The sequence below is a fragment of the Cryptomeria japonica genome, chromosome 1, assembly GCF_030272615.1.
Source record: "Cryptomeria japonica chromosome 1, Sugi_1.0, whole genome shotgun sequence".
NCBI lineage: Eukaryota > Viridiplantae > Streptophyta > Pinopsida > Cupressales > Cupressaceae > Cryptomeria > Cryptomeria japonica.
This window is the reverse complement of record NC_081405.1, coordinates 383,880,802-383,904,671: the sequence shown is the minus strand read 5'-3', so window position 1 is coordinate 383,904,671 and position 23,870 is coordinate 383,880,802.

The following is a 23,870-nucleotide window of genomic DNA, read 5'->3' as shown; positions in this document are numbered from 1 at the left end:
GGTAACAACGGCTCTGACTAGGGATGCTTGATTGCAAGATCAACACAAGAATTGAGAAAGGCTGGAGAACAGACCAAACACAAGCCCAAAAACAACCAACAAAAACAAACCTAATTATATACAGACAAAGACCTATTGTGCATGGACTTAAGAGAAGTAATGTTTTAGGAACTGTCCATGCACTGGAAATTCCTGTACCTCACCATTCATTTTCTGCAAAAAATATGAATCCTTTCCATTAAGATCATAAACCACAGAGGGGAATATCCATAGTGACTCAATTTTTTTGCGTTTTCTTTTATCTTTCCCTTTTGCATTCCATTGAAGCACCATGTCACCAATTTGAAACTTTCTTAACAAGGTTCTTTTGTCAAATAGATATTTGGACTGCAACTAGATCTTTAAATTCCTCTTATGGGCCAAAGTTCCAATTTCTTCCACCTCCACTATCTGAATCATTCTGTCTTTCGTAGGTTCAGATAATTCCATGTCTTCAACTTGTAGGAACTTGTATACTAGAAGAAGATTATTGATTGGCACCCTAGATTGCATGCCATAAACCAGCTCAAAAGGTGACACACCAATTGCTTTCTTGACAGTAACCCTGTCTACCCATAGGGCCAACTTTAGCTTATGGTCCCAAGACCTTTTGTTCTCCTCAAGGATTTTCTTAATAATGTTCAGAAGACTCTTATTGCTGGATTCAGCTTGCCCATTACCCTGAGGATGATATGGTGAAGAATAGGACATAATTATTCCATGACTAGTGCAAAATTCAATGAACTCCTCTGATCTAAAGCTCATGGCATTATCCATTACCAATTTCACAGGAACACCAAACCTGGTTATAACATTATCCATCAGGAAGTCAATAACAACCTTACTTGTAGCTCTTCTACTGGGTATAGCTTCAATCCATTTAGTGAAATAATCAGTAGCCACCATAATCCACCTATGACCTCTTCCTAATTTCTCAACTATTTCTCCAATAAAATCAATGCCCCATTGGACAAAAGGGGCTTCCACTATGACTGGGTTGAGGGGAAAAGCTCCCTCATACTTCAACTTAGATGAAAATTTATGGCATGGGTCACATCTCCGGACATGTTCATGGGCATCTTTAAACAAAGTAGGCCAATAATATTGAGCTCGGACTATCTTACCAGTAGTTGTTTTGGCAGAGTAGTGACCTCCACATACTCCATCATTCATTTCAGTTAACATCTTTCTAGCCTAGGATTTGTCCAAACACATCAACAATTCCCCATTTCTATTCTGCCAATATAGATCACCTTGAATAAGGACATATTTTTGAGATTTTAGTCTCACTATCCTTCTCTGGTTGTGGATCATTCCCTCAGAATATGTTGCATTCCTTAAAAAATGCACTATCTCTGAGTACCAGGGCCGTGTCTCAATACTTGTGACCAAAATGTTCTCAATTTCAACATTATTCACCTCAACGTCAAGAAGGTTTGATTCAGCCATCAGCTTAGAAAGGCCTAAACGTCTCACCAATTTAGTGATCTTAATCTCTAAATCAAACTCCTGAATTTTGGTTATCCATCTGTATCTTTTACCAGTGACCTCAGACTGAGATAAAATATCTTTGACAGTCGCATGTGGGACATAAGCAATTACTTGTGCATTTACAAGATATGGCTTAAATGCTTTAACAGCCTTGACAAAAGCATATGCTTGTTTCTCCATGATTTCATATTTTAACTCTGCAGCCTGTAAAGATTTTCTATAAAAAGCTATAGGATGTTCATATCCTTCATTATCCTTTTCTAGAAGAACTGCAACCACTGTATGATATGAAGCAAAAGAAAATAGAGAGAAAGGCTTACTATAGTCAGGGGACTTCAACACTGGTGCCTCCTGAATAGCCTTTTTTATTTCATCAAAAGCCTTTGAAGCTTCTTCATCCCAGCAGAACTTTGTATCCTTCTTAAGCAATCTAACAATGGGCTTGACTATTTCTGCAAAATTAGCAATGAATCTTCTAACAAAATTTACCTTGCCCAAGAAAGACTGAATACCTTTGACACTCTTTGGCTCGGGTACATAATTTATAGCTTCAATTCTTTTAGGGTTTATTCTAACCCCTTCCTTGGAGACAATATGCCCAAGCAACTTCCCTTCAGTGATAGCAAAATGACACTTTTTCGGATTTAAGGAGACACCAAATTCTAGAGCTTTATTGAAAACCTTTTTGAAGTGCCCACAGTGGTCATCTGCCCTTTTGGAGAAACATGTTAAATCATCTTGATACACTACCATGATAATGTTAATGAATTCCTTGAAAGCTACATCCATTGCTCTTTGAAAAGTAGCTCCAACATTTTTCAAACCAAAAGGCATTCTTACATATACATATGTTCCCCAAGGGGTGGTAAAAGCAATCTTGAATTATTCAGATTCTTTCACTAACACCTGGTTATATCCTGAGAACCCATCCATCATAGACAATAGGTCACAACCAGTTACTCTCTGCAACATTGCTTCCATATTGGGAGAAGAGTAATTATCTTTTAAAGAAGCAACATTCAGGTTTCTAAAATCAACACGAAGCCTTATGTCCCCATTCTTCTTTCTAACTGGGACCAAATTAGACACCCATGATGAATGCCTTTAGGTATTTCATTAGTATCCAATTGAACCATGTCATTTCCAAACACAGTTTCTCTATCTTCAACCACTTCTACCAATGCATTGCAATCAATTTTGTGTCCATCATAGTCATCAATGCATTGTATGAATCTGAGAATGTCTTCAACATCAACAAACACTTGCCAATTATATACATTATCAGGAATGGCAGGCCTGGCTTTTATCTCAACTGTGGATATCGGTTGGAATTATATCATCATTTTTTAATGCAACATTTTCTAAGAAATCAGCCATGATATTCTTTGATCTTTGTATCCAATTAATAGAGAATGCACTAAAATGTTCAATCACATCCCAAACTACATGTTTGTATCTTATCAAATAATCGTTTTTAGATGCATACTTAGATCTAACCTGAGAAACAACCAACTCTAAATCCCCTAGTACTCTTAACAACTGAATCCCATGCCTTTTTCCAACTTCAAGCCCCAATAACAAGGCTTCATATTCAATAGTGTTATTTGTGCACTGGAAGTCTAGCAGGAAAGCATATTTGAAGGTCATACCTGATGGGGACACAAAAAGAACTCCTGCTCCAGATCCTTCTTTAGAGCAAGCTCCAACAAAATACATGTACCATAAACCATGTTGTTGAGATTCCAATTCAATCACAATAGAATAAGTATTTTTCAATTGAGGCAAAATCAGTTGTATTCTAAAATTGTCAAGATCCACATCAATCATATAGTTTAACATACTAGGGTCTATCTTCTCAATTACCCTAGGGGCACATGGTTCTCTATAAATCTTAGCTTGGCTCCCATTGATGGGAGTTGTAGCATATGATAGATCCAACTGAACATTTCCACCTACTGTTGCAGCCCATTGTCTAGATAATAGCATGCCATAGTGGGGTTTTGTGTCAGTTACTATGACATCCATCTTATATGTTGCTTCAGGAAATGCTGCTATTTTTACCTCCACATCTTTCATCATACCTATCACTAGAACTTCTCTATTATCCATAGCATAACACTTCCCATACAATGTACTTATTGACAATCCTAATTCTTTCATGACACCATATGGCATCACATTTGCAGCTGCACCAAAATCTATCATACAGTTCTTAACTAACCGATTATTCACTAATAAAGTAACATAGAAAGGATCAACCTATGAAGGCTCTTGTATAATAGTTGTTCCAACATATACCTCTGGGGTTTGCAGCTCATGATCCTTTTCACCCTTCATTGAACCTGAAGGCAAAGCTATATTACTATCAAATATCTTAGAAAATAAAGCTAAAGCAACTTCTCTATGTTCCTTTATTTTCAATAATTCTATCAAAGGGACTATGACCTTCATCTAGGTAAGAGCCTAAGTCATATCAAAAGTGGAACTATTAATCAACTCAGTATTAGTTTTAACTTTCTCTATCTTAAGCTGACTTGCCTTCTTCATTGTGGCAATTCCTTGTATATCACCAGTAGCAGTATTATCCATACCCTTGGTTACATCTTTAATCTGGTTATTCTTTTCTTGACCATCTTGAGGCAAGGTGGCATTACTTACTACTTTCTTCTGAGATATTTTTTTTATGAACATTGAGCTAGGTTCCCCTTGATCTCCATCCTTCTTACTACTTCTCAAGTTGTAATTATGCTTGGCTTTGGCTATGGCAGCCTTAGTAAAATTTCTTACTTCTTCATCACTAGGTCTTCGGAGATGAACTTCTTCATCTTCAATAGTTACCACGTTCAAAGTAGGATGCCAATCAAGTGTCAACTGTCCTTGGTAAGATTTATTACTATTTAGCACCTCACATTCACTAAATTCACTCTGTAATGACTCATCATCACTTTTAATAATAGTCTCAAACATATTAATATCAGACTCAGCCTCTTTTCTCATGGATTCTTTGAGGGCTTGAGCTACAACACATTATTGAGGAGAATGTGGTCCATCACAAGCCATGCACCAAGGAGTATTCTCCATATTATGAACATTTCCTCCTTTCAAAGGATCTGGGGTATCTTGGTTCTGAGTGTTTTCTGGCTTCTCATTTTGAGGTTTGCCATCTTTCCAGGTTGTATTGTAAGGCATGTCATGCAATCTAGGAGGCCTATCTTGCCAATTGTAATGAGGCTTATCATTTTTACTCACCTTGGTAGTAAGATCTTTCATGGAAATTACTAATTTCTCTATTTTGTCATCTTCCTTAGCAACTTTATTAGGTTGTTGTTTTGATTCTTGCCACAACCTTCCATCATTCCTCCTTCCCACCTTTCCAGACGCTTTCCTATTGCTTTCCACATTTATATCAATTCTAAAAGCATTCCTCAAACTGTGTGGGTTTTTGTCCCTCAGAATATAGGCCATTTTGGAATCGAAAGCATTATAATAAGTGTTGAGACACATATTATCATCTAATCTCATTACTTGATATAGCCTATGCATTGCTTTATGAAATCTAGCATTGAAATCTGTGACAATTTCATTATCAGACTTTCTAATATTATTAAACTCATTGAGCATGAAGCTCACATTTGTTTTGTCACCATATTGTTCTTGAAAATAATTTTTAAAATATTCGCAAGACCCAATGCTATTCATAGGGAGACCTCTGTACCAGTCCCTTGCATCATCTACTAAGGACTATACAAACAATTTCATGATGACATCTTCATCTACTATTTCATAATCATTGATTAAGTCACCAAAAGATTTTAGGTTCTCTTCTGCACTGATTGCATTGTTGCCAGCAAATTTGTGGAGTCTATCCCTTAATTTTGTAGGAACATGGTTAGGGTACCCTGGGATTCCATCAAAGAAGAGGTGCCTATACAGTTCCAGATTAATGGGTCTTCTCTGGAATTGGTTGCCAGTAAAGTTATTACCCATGTTCATTCTCACATTAGGGTTCTGAATTGGAAGAGCTTGTCTACTTTGACTTATAATGGGGATTTGATTAACAGGAACAATGCTAGTAGGTGGGGTTGATTGGATTTTTACTAGAGGGAGTGAGGTAGGATGAAGTAAAGGTTTACTTGGGTCCACTGAAGGAAAAATTATAGGGGGAGCCTTTAGATAACTAATTTTCCATTTAACCTCTTGATTGGCTGCCTATAATTCAGCTTTCTCCAATTCCCTTTGCTGGTCATCCTTATCTTCCCTCATCCTATCTATCTCTTTCTCATGTGCAAAAAACATAGAAGATATTTCTATTGTAGTTTTAGACCCAAACGCATCTTCCATACACTTATTTTTCCTTTGTCAATGTTATTCCTAATAGGCTGTGGATCACTTAAGACCTCTCTATTTGGTTGCACAATAGATTTGTATACAGGGTTAATTTTGGGAACTAAATTTTCTCTGATGATTGGACCTTCATCCTCACTTTTATCTTTCTCTTGGGTGAATAACTCAAGATCAGCAATCTACCTTAGAAGCTTGTCCCTCTCAATCAGTTTAGCTTTCACTTCCTTTTCTTTATTTTCTTCCTTTTGTGCTCTCAAAGATATTAAGTGATGGACTCTTCTATTAAGGGCCTCAATTTCTTGGGACACCTTATCTTCATCAGGGAACATTTCTTCATAATTTGATATATTTACTTGGTCTATATCAATTAAACTAATATTTCCATCTATTGTTCTAGGCATAGAATCCATTTTAATATTCGAACTATTCCTATCCTTCCTAGAAAAACTAGCATGAGAGGTCTTCTGATTTAAAATTTGGACATCCTCATTGTTACCAGATAACCCAGAATGGAAACCCAAAATGTCCTAATCAGATTCACGGGAGGAAGAATTTGAATTTGCATATATGGGTCTATCAGATGACTTACCTGTATTAATGCTCTTTTGTAACCAAGCAGCATTAGATGGCTCATGTACAACTGATCTTTTCTAGCCTCTCCATGCATGTTCAGGTAATCCCTCTTGCAATGTCTCTTGAGGATGCTTCCTCATGAATGACCTGGTGTTCCTTCCTCTCTGCATTGTGCTTGTTCTTCTTAAAAGAATTATACTTATTCAATAGCACTGGTTATAATTGTTGGAGTCGCCACCCTATGGGAAATAAGAAAACAAGCTTAAACAAATAACTTGCAAAGATTTAAAAAATCAAGAAGATTTTCAAAGAGAAAGATAGCACAAATGAGAGATAAGGCAATATTTCACAACACATAGAGATCCAAACAAACTTCCGAACTAATTCAGGCACCAGTTTGTAACATAGATACACACTAAGACTATCCTCAGCAGAGTTGCCACTTTTGTTGTTCTCAAATTCTGATTCCCTTCTCTCCTCACTGTTAGGAATATAATAAACTCTATTTGCATATGAAGAGGACACTGAGAAAGAATAAAACTCCCAAAAAACACATAACAAGGTTTTAACAAAACCTTCTACACTTCGAACTTATCCAAAGTTTAGGTGGGTATAGCTTCTGTGAAAACTTTCACACTTTTAAAATTCGAGATCCATAGTAAACCAATGCTAGAAACCTATGGACTTCATCACCTTAATAGATCTAAAAGATTTAAAGGAAAGCTTATACTCATTTTCAATATTGATCTCCAAGAGAAATAGAAAAAAAACCACAACTGGATACCAGTACCTTATTCGGGCTACAGAGTCACCCAAATCAAATTAGATTTCCAAAATTGAACAATCTCATACATTTCACCACCTCGGCCTTAGTTAACCCCATACATGCCTAACATATACATGAGTTTTATCCTCTTAAAACTAAAACCGTTCATCAAATTCAAGATGAGCAAACAACTAATTTACTGATAGAGATATTTCATGCATATTTAATTCTTCTCCCTTGAAGAGAAAAGCTAGAAACATGTCCATATGACTGCCTTACAATCCATGTTCAATCAAAGAACCCTAGACTATTCAAATGAAACTAGCAAATTAAAGAGTGCACACCAGAAGACAACACAAATTTAGGCCTGAAAAGTGTTGATCTATATCTTTATATTCATTTTGAAAAATAGTCTTACATGATTCAAAGTATTCTCTGTGATAGCTAGAAAAACCCAGATATATTTTTGCAGAGTTTCTATACAAAATTTCTTGTGATCTTTTTTCTATTAGTCTTGGTATGCATTTATAACATTATGGATGCATACAAGCTTTGGACATTCCTAAGAATGATTAGTTACAACCATAACTCCTTTCAAAGAAACAGTTACAAGTCCTCTTTGGTCTTAGCGGCCTTTTTGGTTTGTTGCTCCTTTGTAGCATCTTCTAACCATTTTGGGATTCCTTCTTCTTGCACCGCATATTTCTTGGTCCACTCTTGGAACACATCATCAGCAGGCCATGAGTAGCCAACAATTTTCTCCTTCAACTTAAGTAACCTTTTCCAAGAGTTTCTTACTTTCCTCACCTCTGATTCCAAAAAGTCATAGTGTGACTTTATATTTTCTATCTCTTCAATTGTTCTAACAAACATAGATGTGTCATCTTTGTTGTTGATTCCATTCACCCTTAAAGACAAATTAGCTCCCAGCTCATCAAGCCATACCTGTTTGTCCTTCAACTGATTTTGGCTGACAAAACCCCTAGGAAATAATTCAAATTTATGCTCAGTATATTCTTTCCTATACAAGTTAGCTTTCCTCTCCACATTGGTTCTTCCTTCAGCTAACTTGGTCAGACCTTTTGCTAACTCACATGTGGATTTAATGATTGCATCAGATCCTACTTCATCATAGGATGCACACATAAGTTCTAAATCCACTTCTCTTGGTATCCACTTATTCAAAATAGACTCTAAAATAGCCTTGTCCTCATTTAGCTCACATAAGGTGTCCAAAATTCTTTTCATATTAGTGTACACAGTGGGGACCTCTTCTGTATCAGCAAAACTCAAAATGGTGGCCTTTACCTTCTCTTCATATTTACTTGCAAACAGGGCTTGAGCCTGTTTCAACTTTTCCAACTCATATTGAATGGACTCAGCTGGCTGAAAACCAGAAGGCATAGGAGAAGGGGGAAATTCTATAATAGGACTAGTATGTGGAGGTCTTGTTGGAGAAGAGGTAATCATCAGGGTAGAGGACTCACCTCCTTGGTGTTGTGCTACCAATTGACTCTGAAGTCTAGCAATAGTAGTATCCCTATTGGCTACCTCTCTTTTGGCTTCATTATAAGCCTTTAGAATTGTTTCCAACTTCACTTGGAGATCGAATCTCTCCTTTCCTTCTTTCTCTACCACTACCACACTGAACTTTGCAGTTTCTAAAACTGTGCTAGCAGCTTTTACTACCCCTATATCCTAGACTCTTTTTAGTATCATACCTCCTAGAAAACCAGATCCTGAGGTATCCTTCCTTCTTCTACTTTCATCCCTCTTTAGGGACCACATGACCAAAGAAGCATTATCTTTGCTAAATGTCACTCCCTCCATAGGCTTGGTTTCTTTTTTGATTGCTTCAAGTACCAATGCATCTGCTATATCCCATTCAGGGAGGATTAAAACACCGACGTTTGACACCATTTCTCTTCCAGATTTTGGAGTGATGGATTTGAATTCAACCATCATTTGTTGTTTAACTTCTTCCTCCACTAAGGTTGTATCTTTGTGAGGTTGCTCACTCATTCTCTTTTCACATCTTTCCTTGAATTGTTCAATGTTTTATTTCCATACAAATTGCATGAAGGCCCCTATTGTGACAAAATTGCTCTCATCTAGGAACTCTTCACTATCTTGCTTGACAACTAGGTCTAACTCTTTACCTTTGAACTCATCTTCAGTTAAGTTCATTTTGACACTAGGTGGCTCTTCTGGCATTCCCTCTTGTGTCTCTTCATAGGTGTAAGCAATCTCTTTGAGGCTTCCTAACTGCAACAATTGTTTTGCTACTGCTTGTTCATCTCCTATATGGATAGGGGATTGAGATGGAGAATATAGAAGCTCACCTTCTTGCACTTCTTTCCCCACCTTTTGCCTTTTAGGGGATTCTTGGATGTCAATGAAATCTTCAATTTTTCTCTTCCCTCTTGAAGTGGAGGGTTCACCTGTTACTGGCATCAATACACTATATTTTGAGTTTTTATGCACCACATAATCACCAGGAGGGATGGCTTTAGCAAAGGTAGGCTTAGTTAGAACTAACTTAGCCTTGTCAGGGTTATCTCTTATTATAGCCTCCCTTTTTTCTTTTAGATTTTGCATTAAATCTTCAAAGTAAAGAATTAAGAATTTGATCTTTTCCTCAAAGGGATTAAAGCTAGATAGAGGGTCATAACTGCTATCAAATTGATGAATGAAATCCAGACCCCTTTTGTATGCCACCCACTTTTCTTTCCTCAATTCTTGCTCATCCAAACTGAATTCATTTCTAATTAGGTCCATACGGAAATGAAATTGGTGTGGCCTACCTTTGCATATTTCTCTCTTCCCAAACATACCATTTAAAATATCCTCAGGGTCAGCAAACCTGGTTACTGCAATAGACAACCTATATGGTTGGAAAAAGTCATCAAAAGAATTTCCAACCACCTTTGGTGATCACGAATTGATGGGCCATGGTAACAGTTGGGAAAATAGTCCCTTTACCCCTATTTGTCAACTCTGCCTCTTGCACACCTCCAATTTGCCTTAAGACCTCTACAATTCCTATTTTCAATGTGACTTGATAAGGCAATAAAAATAGAGTGCCTCTGAAACCATAAAATCTAAAAACTATAGAAATAGGGTACAAATACATATCACCCCAATTATGAACAATCTTAATACCTTCAGCAAACTCCTTAGGCCTGAGGAACTCCAAAAGAGCCTTTGGGATCCTAGGGTTCTATGGGCATAAAAGAATCCTAAGCCTAGATGCAAAGCATATATCAAACTTCAAGTAACTAGCATCCTCTGTGTCCCAAGAAAAAATTGTGCGCCACAGTTGCACAGGCATCTCCTCACCTTCCTTTTCTTTGACTAAGTCCATTTCCTTAGCAAAATAATCAACTCCTTTGAACAAAAATATGTGCATTAGAAGAGAATACATCCAAAAGGTCTATCTACCTTACCATTTTTTATCCCTACCAGCCCTGCATGAATTGCATCAGTGAGGTAAGGTGCATAATCAAATGTTACCGCTAGAGAGGGGTTCATAATTTGTGCCATCATTAGCATATAATGGGTTGGCATGTTTGTTTCAGCATCTTCCCCAAGGATCTTGACATAGTGACCAATACATGCCTTTTGCCCTTAAAGTGAACAAATTCAGGGAGAAGGGTTCCATGGTGCTAGGGCCCACTATAGTTAACCCTCTTATTTTAACAAAAAACTCCTTCAAAGGGCCACTCCTAAGGTGATCTTTCTACATCATAAACCTGGGCCAATGTTTCAAAATCAATAGGCTCTAATAAATTTGATGCCTCACTGAGCTTGAAAACATTCCTGAATTCATCATCATTGATCTCTATCAGGGCTCCTCCATTGACATTCCTCACACATCTAGTAACAAGATCATAATTGTGTGTGATATGGGTTAGCAAGTTTACATCCATAAAAACCCTAGGGACTATGAGCTTCCCCACGTCTAGTTCCCATATGCTATTCATTGGGGTACTGGCATGTCTCTGACTGAATCCCATTTATAAAGACCCAATCCTAAAATCCCTATTTGTGAATCTCTTAACCATCTACTTTTGTCATACAAACTATCTCCAATCCTTAGATGGGGGGCTTTAGGAACCAATTCTTTGATTTTGCCCATAGCATTTGAGGACATGGTCAATTGTTCTGGGAAGTCATCACATATGTTTCTATCTTGATAATTTACCTTCCCTATGAACTCCCTTCTTGGTGCCATCCTGTTAATTCAATTATATCAATTAAGAATCAAACAAAACTCTGATAAGGCAAGCACACAATAAAGTACCGATTTTCAAACTGTAACTAGCAAGCAAGACACAAAAAACCTATTACTCTCCTGAAGAAATTCGCTCTGCACCAGCTCCTCTACAACAAACTCATCGAAATGGTGCCAATATTCAATTGATGCGGACCTTAATATAGAAACTTGGCATTGAATTGAGACATTATTCCCGCATGCTTCGGCCATCAACTCAGAATTGAATTCGCAAATCGAATTCAAAAAATGGGCTCCAATGGATAACAAGTTTTCTGAGTATTTCCCTGTTTCGTTGTTTCACCATTTTATGGAGTTTAAAACCCCTGCACCTTTCCTTTGCAAAGCAATGACATCTGTTGTATCCTTGGAAACTTGCACTGCCTTTACTCCTTCCAGTCCTTCTGTATTAGTAAAGGGCCCCACCTTCTTTTGGCTACTTCGCGAACACTAACCCTTGTGCACTTTGATCACGCGAAACAACACTGGTCATCTGATCAATTACCACTCACTCGATCTTTACTACTTATGGTGACCATCGGTCTTTTCTACTAACTGCGCACCTCCATCACTGCTAGCAGTCTTCACTGCTTCATGAAAGGTAACCACCCTGCATCTTCGAGCTTCAAAACAACGACCATCATTGGATCCACCTCGAGATGTACACCACTTAATGCACTCAAACCTTTAAAGTGAGCCCTCGGCTTGGAAACCACTTGCTTTGTTTCATCACCGACAAATGAATCTTACTTGTCAGTTGGCTATTCGCTCAATAACTCCATCAAGCTCCATTCTAGGACCATCACGTGCTCTATTTCACCATGGGTTTCAACACCATCGCCAGTTAAATCAAAGCGAGCCCTCAACAATCCTTTGGAGCCACGTGCATCTGACAAGACATCATTTTCCTCAACCAAGAAACCCACCTGTCCTGCCATGTCATCTACCATGTGACTGCCATGTCATTTCGCTATTTCACGAGTGGTAAACTCCATTTGATTTGGGGCTATGAATCCATGCGGGCCATCCGATCAACTCCAAGTTTATTGGTCTTTAAAATAATGACTTGCCTATCTTTTGAACCCACCAACCCTTTCACTACTTGCAAACTCTAAACCTCAAGCAACTCTTCTTAATGAAGCAATGACAATTGTTAGATCTTTGGAAACTGCTCACCTGTTAACCTTTTTGTGACCACCTTGCCTGGGCCCTCCACCTTTTCGCTATTTCGCGAAAGGTAAAACACAGACATCTTTCGACCATGAATCTACATGCACCGTTGGATCAACTCCACACTGATCATCCTTTAACCAAAGGAACCGCTTACCTCCAAGACCCACCAACTCTTTCTCTATTTCATGGAAGATAAATCACATGCATATTGTGCTAGCGAAGCAACATGATCCATTGGATCCAATACAAGATGCATTCCTTTTACCTGATGAACAATCCTTTGGCCGGACCCACTTACCCTTTTCGCCACTTCATGAATGCTAGACTGCAGGCATCTTCACCCAGTGAAACAATGCACACTACAGGATCAACCTTGACTTGCATGATTATTAAGAAGCCCAACAAAGATTAAAACTAGACATAGGTAAAGGCTTAAAAAATTGAAAATATTTAAAAGACCACCTAGGGAAAACCTAAAGGGGGGGACACTTTCATGATGGAGTGACCCTTCCACTTAAGTGGAAAAAGTGATGCAAGAATAGAATGGAAGGGTTTTCAAAACATAGGAAGGGTTAAATTTTTTTCAAAAACCTTAAACCCTCTTTGACCCACAAAACACAGAGGCAACAAGGTTATGCCAAACACATCTTTGTAGATTTTAGCTGATTATGGGACAAGAATACCCAATTTTCAAAATAGTGATAACAAAACACATACACACACATATGTTCATATTGTTTACCGGTGTGACTTCAAAGTTATTTTATTACAACCTGCATACTAAAGGTTTATATCTAATCGGTACGTGGTGACAACCATGTTGGCAATATTATATTATAACAGACAATGAAAGATTTTTGGCATTTTATAAGGATATTGAGAAGGTTGTTGATGATTATGGATATAACTGATTAAAGATGTTTTACTATCTTGATATTATTATTTTGTCATTGATGTCAAGAAATTGATTTTCTAATTCAGTATGATGTTGCCATATCTTGAGAAGTATGATATGAAGATTATAAAGATGTCAGTAAAAGACATAGGAAAGAATATGATGAATAAGGGGATGAATAAGGTATTCAATGGGAAACTACTACTGAGTCAGACAATGATGAGATCATGATGTTTTAGATTGTTTTAGCATCATACATATGTTGTAAATTGTAAAGGTTAACACTATACTATGTTATCAACCAAGGAACCTAGTCGGTAAACCCTAAGGTTATTGCTATCAGTTAATGAAGGCAGAATGTCTACCAAGTAAAGTTTAGTATTCATCGAGTTGTTACCGAGTTGTTACCGAGCTATAACAGAATGCATTAAGTGTTTACATGTGGTATTTAATGAATGAAGTTGATGAGCTAGAGTGGATTAAATGATTGGTAAGTCATGGAAGAAGTTTGTTAACGAATCTAAGGCAATGAAAAGTCGGCATGAAGATCTAAAACTTAGATTGAACCGCAATACCCTGGCACAAGTTCCAAGACTAGTATGCAAGTTCCAAGGTGGGGTAAAACATTTTAAGATCGAAAGATGCATTGAACCTGGACAAGATTGAAGATCTAATGGCTATAATTGATCATGGGAAATGTGATCAAGGAGATTAAGTGGTTATCTAATTGTTTATAAATAGGAAGCTGTTGATAAACAGTGTATGCGGGCAAGTGTATGCACAGGGATGCTACATAGTGATTACCGAGCACAGAAGCTTGAAGACCTGTTTGAATAACAAATTATAGAAGCCCAGTAGATAGACAAGATTAGTTCTATGTCTAGATTGTATTGAACAAATAAGAATCTGCTTTAGCATTTTAGATGTGAAGTTGCAGATAGATTTTTATTACTGTTATTTTGTGAAAGTGACAGAAAATATCTTAACCGAGTGGACTTAACAGTCTTATATGTAAATCCTCTAGCAAGGTGACATTTTGATTGAGTGTTTGAAATCCTTTAATAAGGTCACTTCTAACAAAGTGAAGATCCTAACAGATCTGAGGGAAATCCCTTAACCGGGTCACATCTAGCAAAGTGTTTGTAATCTTTAACAGGATTGTCTTTTAATCGAGCATACTCTAGAAGAGTATATTTCTTAGCGGGTCCAAAATCCCACAGTGGTTTTTCCCTATTTGGGTTTCCACGTTAAATCTAGTGTTATGAGGATTATATTGTTCATATGCTTTTGAGTTTGTATGTTTAATAGTTTTGGTTATATTGCTGATATATATGTTACCGAGGTTGAATCTGATGTTTTTATGGATGATTAAGTTTGTATGATTCACCCGCCCCTCTCATCTTGTTGACTATTGGATCTATACTTATATTAAGTATCAGAACTATCAATTGGTATCAGAGCTTTGGCCAGAAGGAAATTTTAAAGGCACTTGAGTTAAATATCCAAAGATGTATAAGAGGGATGCACCGAAGCTGAACAAGTCAAGTTTCTCTACATGGCAGAAAAGGATGAAGCTACATCTATCAGGAGTTGGAGAATATGTTGTATACTATCTGGAGAATGATTTTGTTGCACCGAGCACCTATCCATTGACTATGGAAGAGATAAGGGCAAAGAAAGAACATATTCAAGCAATGATTGAAATAACATCTGCATTGACCGATTCAGAGTTTAATGATCTAGAAGGCTGCAATGATGCAAAGGCAATGTGGGACAAGCTCATATCAGTATATGGAGGAGATGAACATGTTCAAAGAGCAAAAGTAAATAGTCTGAGAGGACAACTTGAATCTATGAGGATGAATGAATATGAGAACATAACTTGGTAGAGTACAAGACTAAAGGAGATTGTCAATCAAATCAAAGGAGCAAGTGGAACTATTGAAGAAATGGATATAACAAGTAAGTTGTTGAGAACCCTTCTACCAGCTTATGCAATCCAAGTCTCTGCAATCAATGAATTGAGGTCTGTACCTAATATGCCAGTTTCTTTAGATGCTACTATTGGTAAGCTACATGCATTTGAGTTAAGTAATTTTGATAACAGTGGATCTTTGGTAAATAAAGTTAAATCTGCATTTAGTTCTTTTCATCTTAATGAATCTAATGATTACAATGAAAGAAAGTATAAGTACTCTAAAGGAGATCACAGTGGAGCAAGTGAAAGATTTCGGAAGAACATGGAAGAAGTACACAAACTGTATGAAGAAATCAGAAAGCAAGAAGAGTTTGAAGCACTATTAGCCAAAATGTTATCAAGAGGCAAAGGTAAGTATAAAGGAAAACTACCTTTAAAATGTTTCAATTGTGATAAGATAGGACATATGGCTTCTAACTATCCAGACAAATATTTTACTGAAAGAAGAGATTACTGAGATGATAGACAGAAAGATAATCATTACAGAGGACACCGAGACTTCAGAAGAAGAGATAGAAAGACATGCCTAATAGCTGATGAGGAATTTGACGATGATAAATCAGATGAGACTGATACAGAGGAAGTAGTTTATGTGGCTGTCAAGGATGGATCAGATGAAGAAAGGTATGAAGAAAAAGCCCTAATATCTCACATAAACACTAATGATTCTTGGATTATAGATAGTGGATGCTCACATCATATGATAGGAGATAAACACAAGTTTGTTATATTAGAAGATTATGATGGAGGCTATGTTAGATTTGGTAATGATGCACCATGTCCGGTAAGAGGTAAAGGATCTATAACACTTCTTAATAATGCAAGATGCAATTATGTTTATTGGGTTGAAGGTTTGAAATACAATTTGTTCAGTGTAGCACAGCTAAACAACACAGGTTACCGAATAGAATTTCAGAAAGGAATTGTCAAAGTTCATGACAAAAATGGAAAGTTAGCTGCTACCGGGACACAAACAAAAGGTAATACATTTCACCTTGGCTCAACTCGGAATAAGTGTTTGCATGCAAAGATTGATGACACCTGGTTATGGCATAAAAGTTTTTGTCATGTCAATTTTGATAATTTGATCAAAATAAGTAAGAAGCACAGAGTAAGAGGTCTACCGAGTCTTGAAAAACCTGAGAATGCTATGTGCTGAGGATGCCAGATGGGTAAGATGACAAGATCAAGATTTACAAGTAAATCTTACTCTTCTAAGGGAATTTTAGATCTAGTGCACACTGATCTTTGTGGTCCTATGAAAGTTCAAAGTCATTATGGTGATAAATATTTCATATTATTTGTGGATGACTATTCAAGGATGATGTTAGTAATGTTTTTAAAAGAAAAATCAGAAGCTTTTCAAATTTTTAAATGGTACAAGGCAAGAGTTGAAAATGAAACAGGAAGACAACTGAAAGTCTTAGATCAGATAGAGGAGGAGAGTTCACATCTGATGAGTTCAACTTATTTTGAAATGATCATGGTATTAAAAGACAAGTCTCTGCACCAAGAACTCCACAATAGAATGGAATAGCTGAAAGAAGAAACGGATCTATTGTGGATTGTGCTAGAACAGTGATGATTGAAAAGAAGGTGTCATGAACATTTTGGAGAGAAGCAATAAGCACAATAGTTTACACCTTGAACCGAGTTCAATTGAAGAAAGGTACTTTGAAGACACCATATGAAATCTCGTATGATAAGAAACCTAATATTAGTTATTTTAAAATCTTTGGAAGTAGATGCTATGTTCATAAAGATGATAGAAATGGCAAGTTTGATCAGAAAAGTGAAGAAGGAATGTTTCTAGGTTACTCTTCTAGAAGCAAAGCATTTAAATGTCTGATCAAATCATCTAACAAAATAGTAGAAAGTGCAAATGTGAAAATTGATGAATTTGCAGAAAGAAATGATGAAGGAAATTCCAAGGAACCAGAAGACTATGATGAATTTGTCTATGTTCAACTGAGAAGTCCTACCGAGAAGACTATTGAAGAAAATGAAGAGAATATCCAGTTACCGAGTGATGAAGAAGATCATATAGAGCCTGTATTAGCCAAGTATGTCAGAAGACATCATGCACCAGGTCAAATTATAGGAGATAAGGATGATCCAGTGATGACAAGGAACAAACTGAGACAGAACACATGCTTGATATCTAAATTTGAACCGAGAATAGTAAAAGAGGAATTTAACAGTGAAGATTGGGTAAATGCTATGACATAAAAGATTGATCAAATCAAGAAGAATGACACATGGACACTAATCCCAAGACCGAAGGATAAAAATGTAATTGGTACAAAGTGGATTTTTAGAAACAAGCTAAATGAAAAAGGTGAAGTCATTCAAAACAAAGCAAGACTAGTTTGCAAAGGTTATGCTCAAGAAGAAGGAATTGATTATGGTGAAACTTTTGCACCTATTGCTAGACTTGAAGGAGTTAGAACATTGTTGGCCTATGCTACTTTCAAGAACTTCAAGATATATCAAATGGATGTCAAATCTGCATTTCTGAATGGAATATTAGAAGAAGTTTTCATTGAACAACCTGAAGGATTTGTTGAAGACAATAATAAAGATCAGGTATGCAAATTGAACAAAGCTTTATATGGTTTGAAACAAGCACCAAGAGAATGGTATGAAAGATTGCACTCTTATTTGATTAAGATTGGTTTTATAAGGACAAGTGAGAACAACAACCTGTACATGAAGAATGATGAAAATGGAATATTGATCTCAGCCATATTTGTTGATGATATTATATTTTGTGGAAATGACTCTTTATGCAAGAACTTTGGAAATGAAATGAGCAAAGAATTTGAGATGTCATTAATCGGTGAGATAAAGTACTTTATGGGTTTATAGATACTGCAAATGAAAAATGAGATTTTCATTACTCAATCCAAGTACATAAAGGAAATCTTGAAGAAATTTGGAATGGATGATTCAAAACCAGTAAGTACTCCTATGACTACAAACTACAAATTATCAAAGAATTATGAATCTGCATCTATTGATGAGACACTCTACCAATCCATGATTGGAAAACTACAATATGTTGTTCACAGTAGACCAGATATAACACATGTAGTAGGTATAGTTGCAAGATTCTCTGTAGATCCTAAGGAAACACACATAACAGCAATCAAAATTTTTTTTAGATACTTGAAAGGTACAGAGGATTATGGCTTAGTATATCAGAAAGGAAATGATTTTGATTTAAAAGTTTATACTGATGCTGATTGGGCAGACAACATTGATGATAGGAAAAGCACAAGTGGAGGAACTTTCTTTTTAGGAGAAAGACTAGTGAGTTGGCTTATTAAGAAACAAGGATGTGTTTCATAGTCAACAACAGAAGTTGAATATGTTGTTGCAGCATTGAATTGTACCAACATTGCATGGATCAAACAACTATTGGGAGGTATAAATGAAAGAGTTACCGAGCTAGTAACTATATTCTATGACAATACTAGTGCCGTTAATATTTCAAAGAATCCTATTATGCACTCTAAGACAAAGCACATATCTATCAAATATCATTATCTTATAGAAGAAGCTCAAGAGAAGAAAGTGGTGCTGGAATATGTTAGCACAAAGAAGCAAATAGTAGATATCTTCACCAAACCACTACCAAAGGACACTTTTGAATATCTCAGAAGTAAGTTAGGGGTCCTACCCCTCTCTTCTACTCACTGACCGAGTTCGGTGAAAGCATCAATCCGATGACTAATGAATATCTTTTGGGAGTTGATGCTAAGTTATACACTTTAGGATGTTTTCTAAAGGTGTATAGGACATAATACAGGAAATATTACAGGGAACAGGAATTGAAGACAAATGCTTTGACCGAGACTCAATTGATATATAAACAACAGGAAAGAACTTCTTACAGAAATAAATTATGTTTTAGTTCTTTACTTTTTGGCATTGTTGTCAAAGGGGGAGAAGACCTACAAAAGGGGAGAAGACTACTATGAAGAAGAGATGACTGAGAGAAGACCTATCAGGGGAGAAGACTAAGAGAAAACTACAGATTGGAAAGAAGACAGAAATGAGGAGAAGTCTAATGTATGGGGGAGAGCATTTCAGCATTTTAGAATCACAGCAATCCAAATCTTTTAAGGTCAAATCAATTGGTTTTGCCATCAATGCCAAAGGGGGAGATTGTTGGCAATATTGTATTATAACAGACAATGAAAGATTGTTGGCATTTTATAAGGATATTGAGAAGGTTGTTGATGATTATGGATATAACTGATTAAAGATGTTTTACTATCTTGATATTATTATTTTGTCATTGATGTCAAGAAATTGATTTTCTAATTCAGTATGATGTTGCCATATCTTGAGAAGTATGATATGAAGATTATAAAGATGTCATTAAAAGACACAGGAAAGAATATGATGAATAAGGGGATGAATAAGGTATTCAATGGGGAACTACTACCGAGTCAGACAATGATGAGATCATGATGTTTTAGATTGTTTTAGCATCATACATATGATGTAAATTGTAAAGGTTAATACTAAACTATGTTATCAACCAAGGAACCTAGTCGGTAAACCCTAAGGTTATCGCTATCGGTTAATGAAGGCGGAATGTCTACCGAGTAAAGTGTAGTATTCACCGAGTTGTTACTGTGTTGTAACCGAGTTATAACAAAATGCATTAAATATTTACATGTGGTATTTAATGAAGGAAGCTGATGATCTAGAGTGGATTAAATGATTGGTAAGCCATGGAAGAAGTTTGTTAACGAATCTAAGGCAATGAAAAGTTGGCATGAAGATCTACAGCTCAGATTGAACCGCAATACCCTGGCACAAGTTCAAGGACTAGTATGTAAGTTCCAAGGTGGGGTAAAAGATTTTCAGATCGAAAGATGCATTAACCTAGACAAGATTGAAGATCTGATGGCTATAATTGATCATGGGAAATGTGATCAAGGAGATTAAGTGGTTATCTAATTGTTTATAAATAGGAAACTATTGATAAACAATGTATGTGGGCAAGTGTATGCACGGGGATGCTACATAGTGATTACCAAGCATAGAAGCTTGAAGACCTGTTTGAATAATAGAGTATAGAAGCCCAGCAGATAGACAAGATTAGTTCTATGTCTAGATTGTATTGAACAAATAAGAATCTGCTTTAGCATTTTAGATGTGAAGTTGCAGATAGATTTTTATTACTGTTATTTTGTGAAAGTGATAGAAAATATCTTAACCGAGTGGACTTAACAGTCTTATATGTAAATCCTCTAGCAAGGTGACATTCTGATTGAGTGTTTGAAATCCTTTAATAAGGTCACTTCTAACAAAGTGAAGATCCTAACAGATCTAAGGGAAATCCCTTAACTAGGTCACATCTAGAAATGTGTTTGTAATCTTTAACAGGATTTTCTTTTATCTGAGCATACTCTAGAAGAGTATATTTCTTAGTGGGTCTGAAATCCCACAGTGGTTTTTCCCTATTTGGGTTTCCACATTAAATCCGGTGTTTTGAGGTTTATATTGTTCATATGCTTTTGAGTTTGTATGTTTAACAGTTTTGGTTATATTGCTGATATATATGTTATTGAGGTTGAATCTGATGTTTTTATGGATGATTAAGTTTGTATGATTCACCCCCCCTCTCATCTTGTTGACTATTGGATCTGTACTTATATTAAGTATCAAAACTATCAATCTAATCGGTACATGGTGACAACCGGTATATACATGGAGACAACTAGTAGATATACATAACCCGACATCAACCTAAAGATCCAATAAAGATTATCAAAGGAGCATCAAAGGATAAATGGTTTATATGTTTCTCCAACCGCTATTCATTTATTATGTTATGGGTTATCACTAGTCATGATGAGTTATCCTCACCGACAATTTTTTGTGGTATTTTTGTGATGGGTTATGATTGTTTGACAAGATACACTACACCTAAGAAACTATGATATGATTTCTAGAGGGCGACATGAAATCTAAATGTCTATATATTGACATCACAATGAATTATTTTGGATGAGCGAAGGAGATATGTTATGTGCAAAGGTAGAAGTGTTAAGTTGCAGAGTATGTTGGTAATGAAGTGTTGAGTGCACAGAAGAGGATCTATACAAGAAAGTTGTGCTATTACTAGATCACACCACGTGTTGTTTTCTAATCATTGAGACAGTCAAATCCCCTAACCGAGTAATCTCTAACAAGCTTCATTATACAAATCCTCTAACCAAGTGATCCATTAGTTTGGATTCAAATATCCTCTACTGAGGTTACTCCTTACAGGGTACTACCTTTTATAGGTATAGCTTTTAACTAAGCTTTGGGATCTTTAATAGGGTTTTCTCCTAGTAGAGCAACCTTTTGTAGACCTTAACTGTCTAGTTATCTATTACTGCAGATAGTTAACTTGTGAGTCCCATCTCACTATGGTATTTACCTATTTGGTTTTTCCACGTATAAACACTTGTGTTATGGTGGATTTTTTACTTATTGTGGATGTTGTTATATCATTTTGGATTACATGTATATTGTTTAACAAACTTGCTAAGTATATCTATCAGTCAGTGTTTAAAGTAGTATTGTTTTTGGTGTCACTGATTCACCCCCCCTCTCAATTCTTTACAAGTCCATCAATTGGTATTAGAGCGTAACTTCTTTAAATCCTAATCACTTGGAAGGAAACCCTAAAGCCACCATGGGGGATATGAGCTACTTTGAGATTGCTAGAGAGCTCGAGGCTAGTAGAAATGAGCTTGAAATCCTAAGGGTCAAACTGAAATCTTCTCAAGTCAAAAGGAGAGAGCTAACTAAACTTGACTATTAGAAATATCTGATATAGTTCTTTAGATGAGGCCAATATTGATGCTTTAGATGAGGAAGTTGAAAAACTAAATAGTGAAAATCTAAATTCGGGGAGAGAGCTAGAAGGTCTTACTATCCACATGAGTCAGGAACTGGAAGCTAGTAGAACTGCTGAAGATCTCATCAAGGAAAGAGATCATGAGATTACCAAGATCAAGTGAGAGAATGCTACTTTGCATGAGCATTTGAATGTAGAGAAAGAAGAAAAAGATAACATATAGCTGGATCTTAAATTAGCATCATCTCTGAGAGAGAACCTATCAAAACATAATGAAGATCTCACCAGACAGTTCACTGAAGCAAATGGGAAATTGGAAAAGTTCAATAGAAGTTCTACCTTGCTAGAAGATAAAATTAAATCACAAAGGATGAATGGTGATACCTTTGGACTTGGTTTTCACACATCTGAAAAAGGAGAAGCCTCTGGTACCAAGAGCAACACTCATAAGAACAAATCTGCTCCTAAGGCCAAAAAGCCTACTGATAAGAAGGTCTTTAAACCTGTTTGTTTTGTTTTCCATAAACCTAGTCACACTATAAATGTTTGTAGAAACAAACCTAATGGAAGTGCAAGCTAAAATACAAATGCTAGGTATGTGTCCAAGAAATTTGAAGGTCATTGCTTCACATGCAAAATGTATGGACATAGATCAGTTGAATGTAGATATGGAGTAAATAATCCAGTACTGCATATGCATCCAAGAACAAATGGCAACTGGATGAGAAATTATGATAACTGAGGTAACATGAACTGGCAAAGACCCTACAACAACCGGTTTAGTCCATTTAAGATGGAAAAGGTAACAAAAGTCATTTGCGCCATCTATAACAACTTTGGTCATGTGGCTATGAATTGCAGAAGAAGAAATGGGAGAGGTAATGTAGGACCTTAGAGATCATCTGGCCTGCTATCATTGTCATAAACTAGGACACATGGCAAAATTTTGTAGATCTAGAAAGAGAAAACCAGTTAATCCTTATAAAGATCATAAAGGCAAGCAGAAGGTTAATATTGAAGAAACCAGAGAAGAAATGAATCGAATATGGAAGAAGAAGAGTGATGATTTACCTAGAGAAGAAACTAAACCTTCACCCAGTGTGGAGAATCTTGCATTGGTGAACTAAGCCTTTTCAATATGGCTAAAGGAAGCATAACATAAAATCTACTTCTGGACCCCTTGAGATGAATGAGTGGTAAGAGAATTTGAATGCATGAAATTTTGATAAACTTTTGTCAATCGGTTATCAACCAGTTTTACATTTGTCAATATTGTATGTATCATTAAGTAGCGTAATTAGGGTTTGTAATCCTAATGGGTGAGCATTTAATGTAGTAGGCAAAAAGGATAAAAGAAAGTTTCACTTTGTTATTTTTACCCTAATGCATTCGAGAAAGAATTTTTGAGCACTTGTAGAGATAAGAAAGGATTGTTAGCTCATTTTAGTCAAAGTTGTATTATGATTTGAG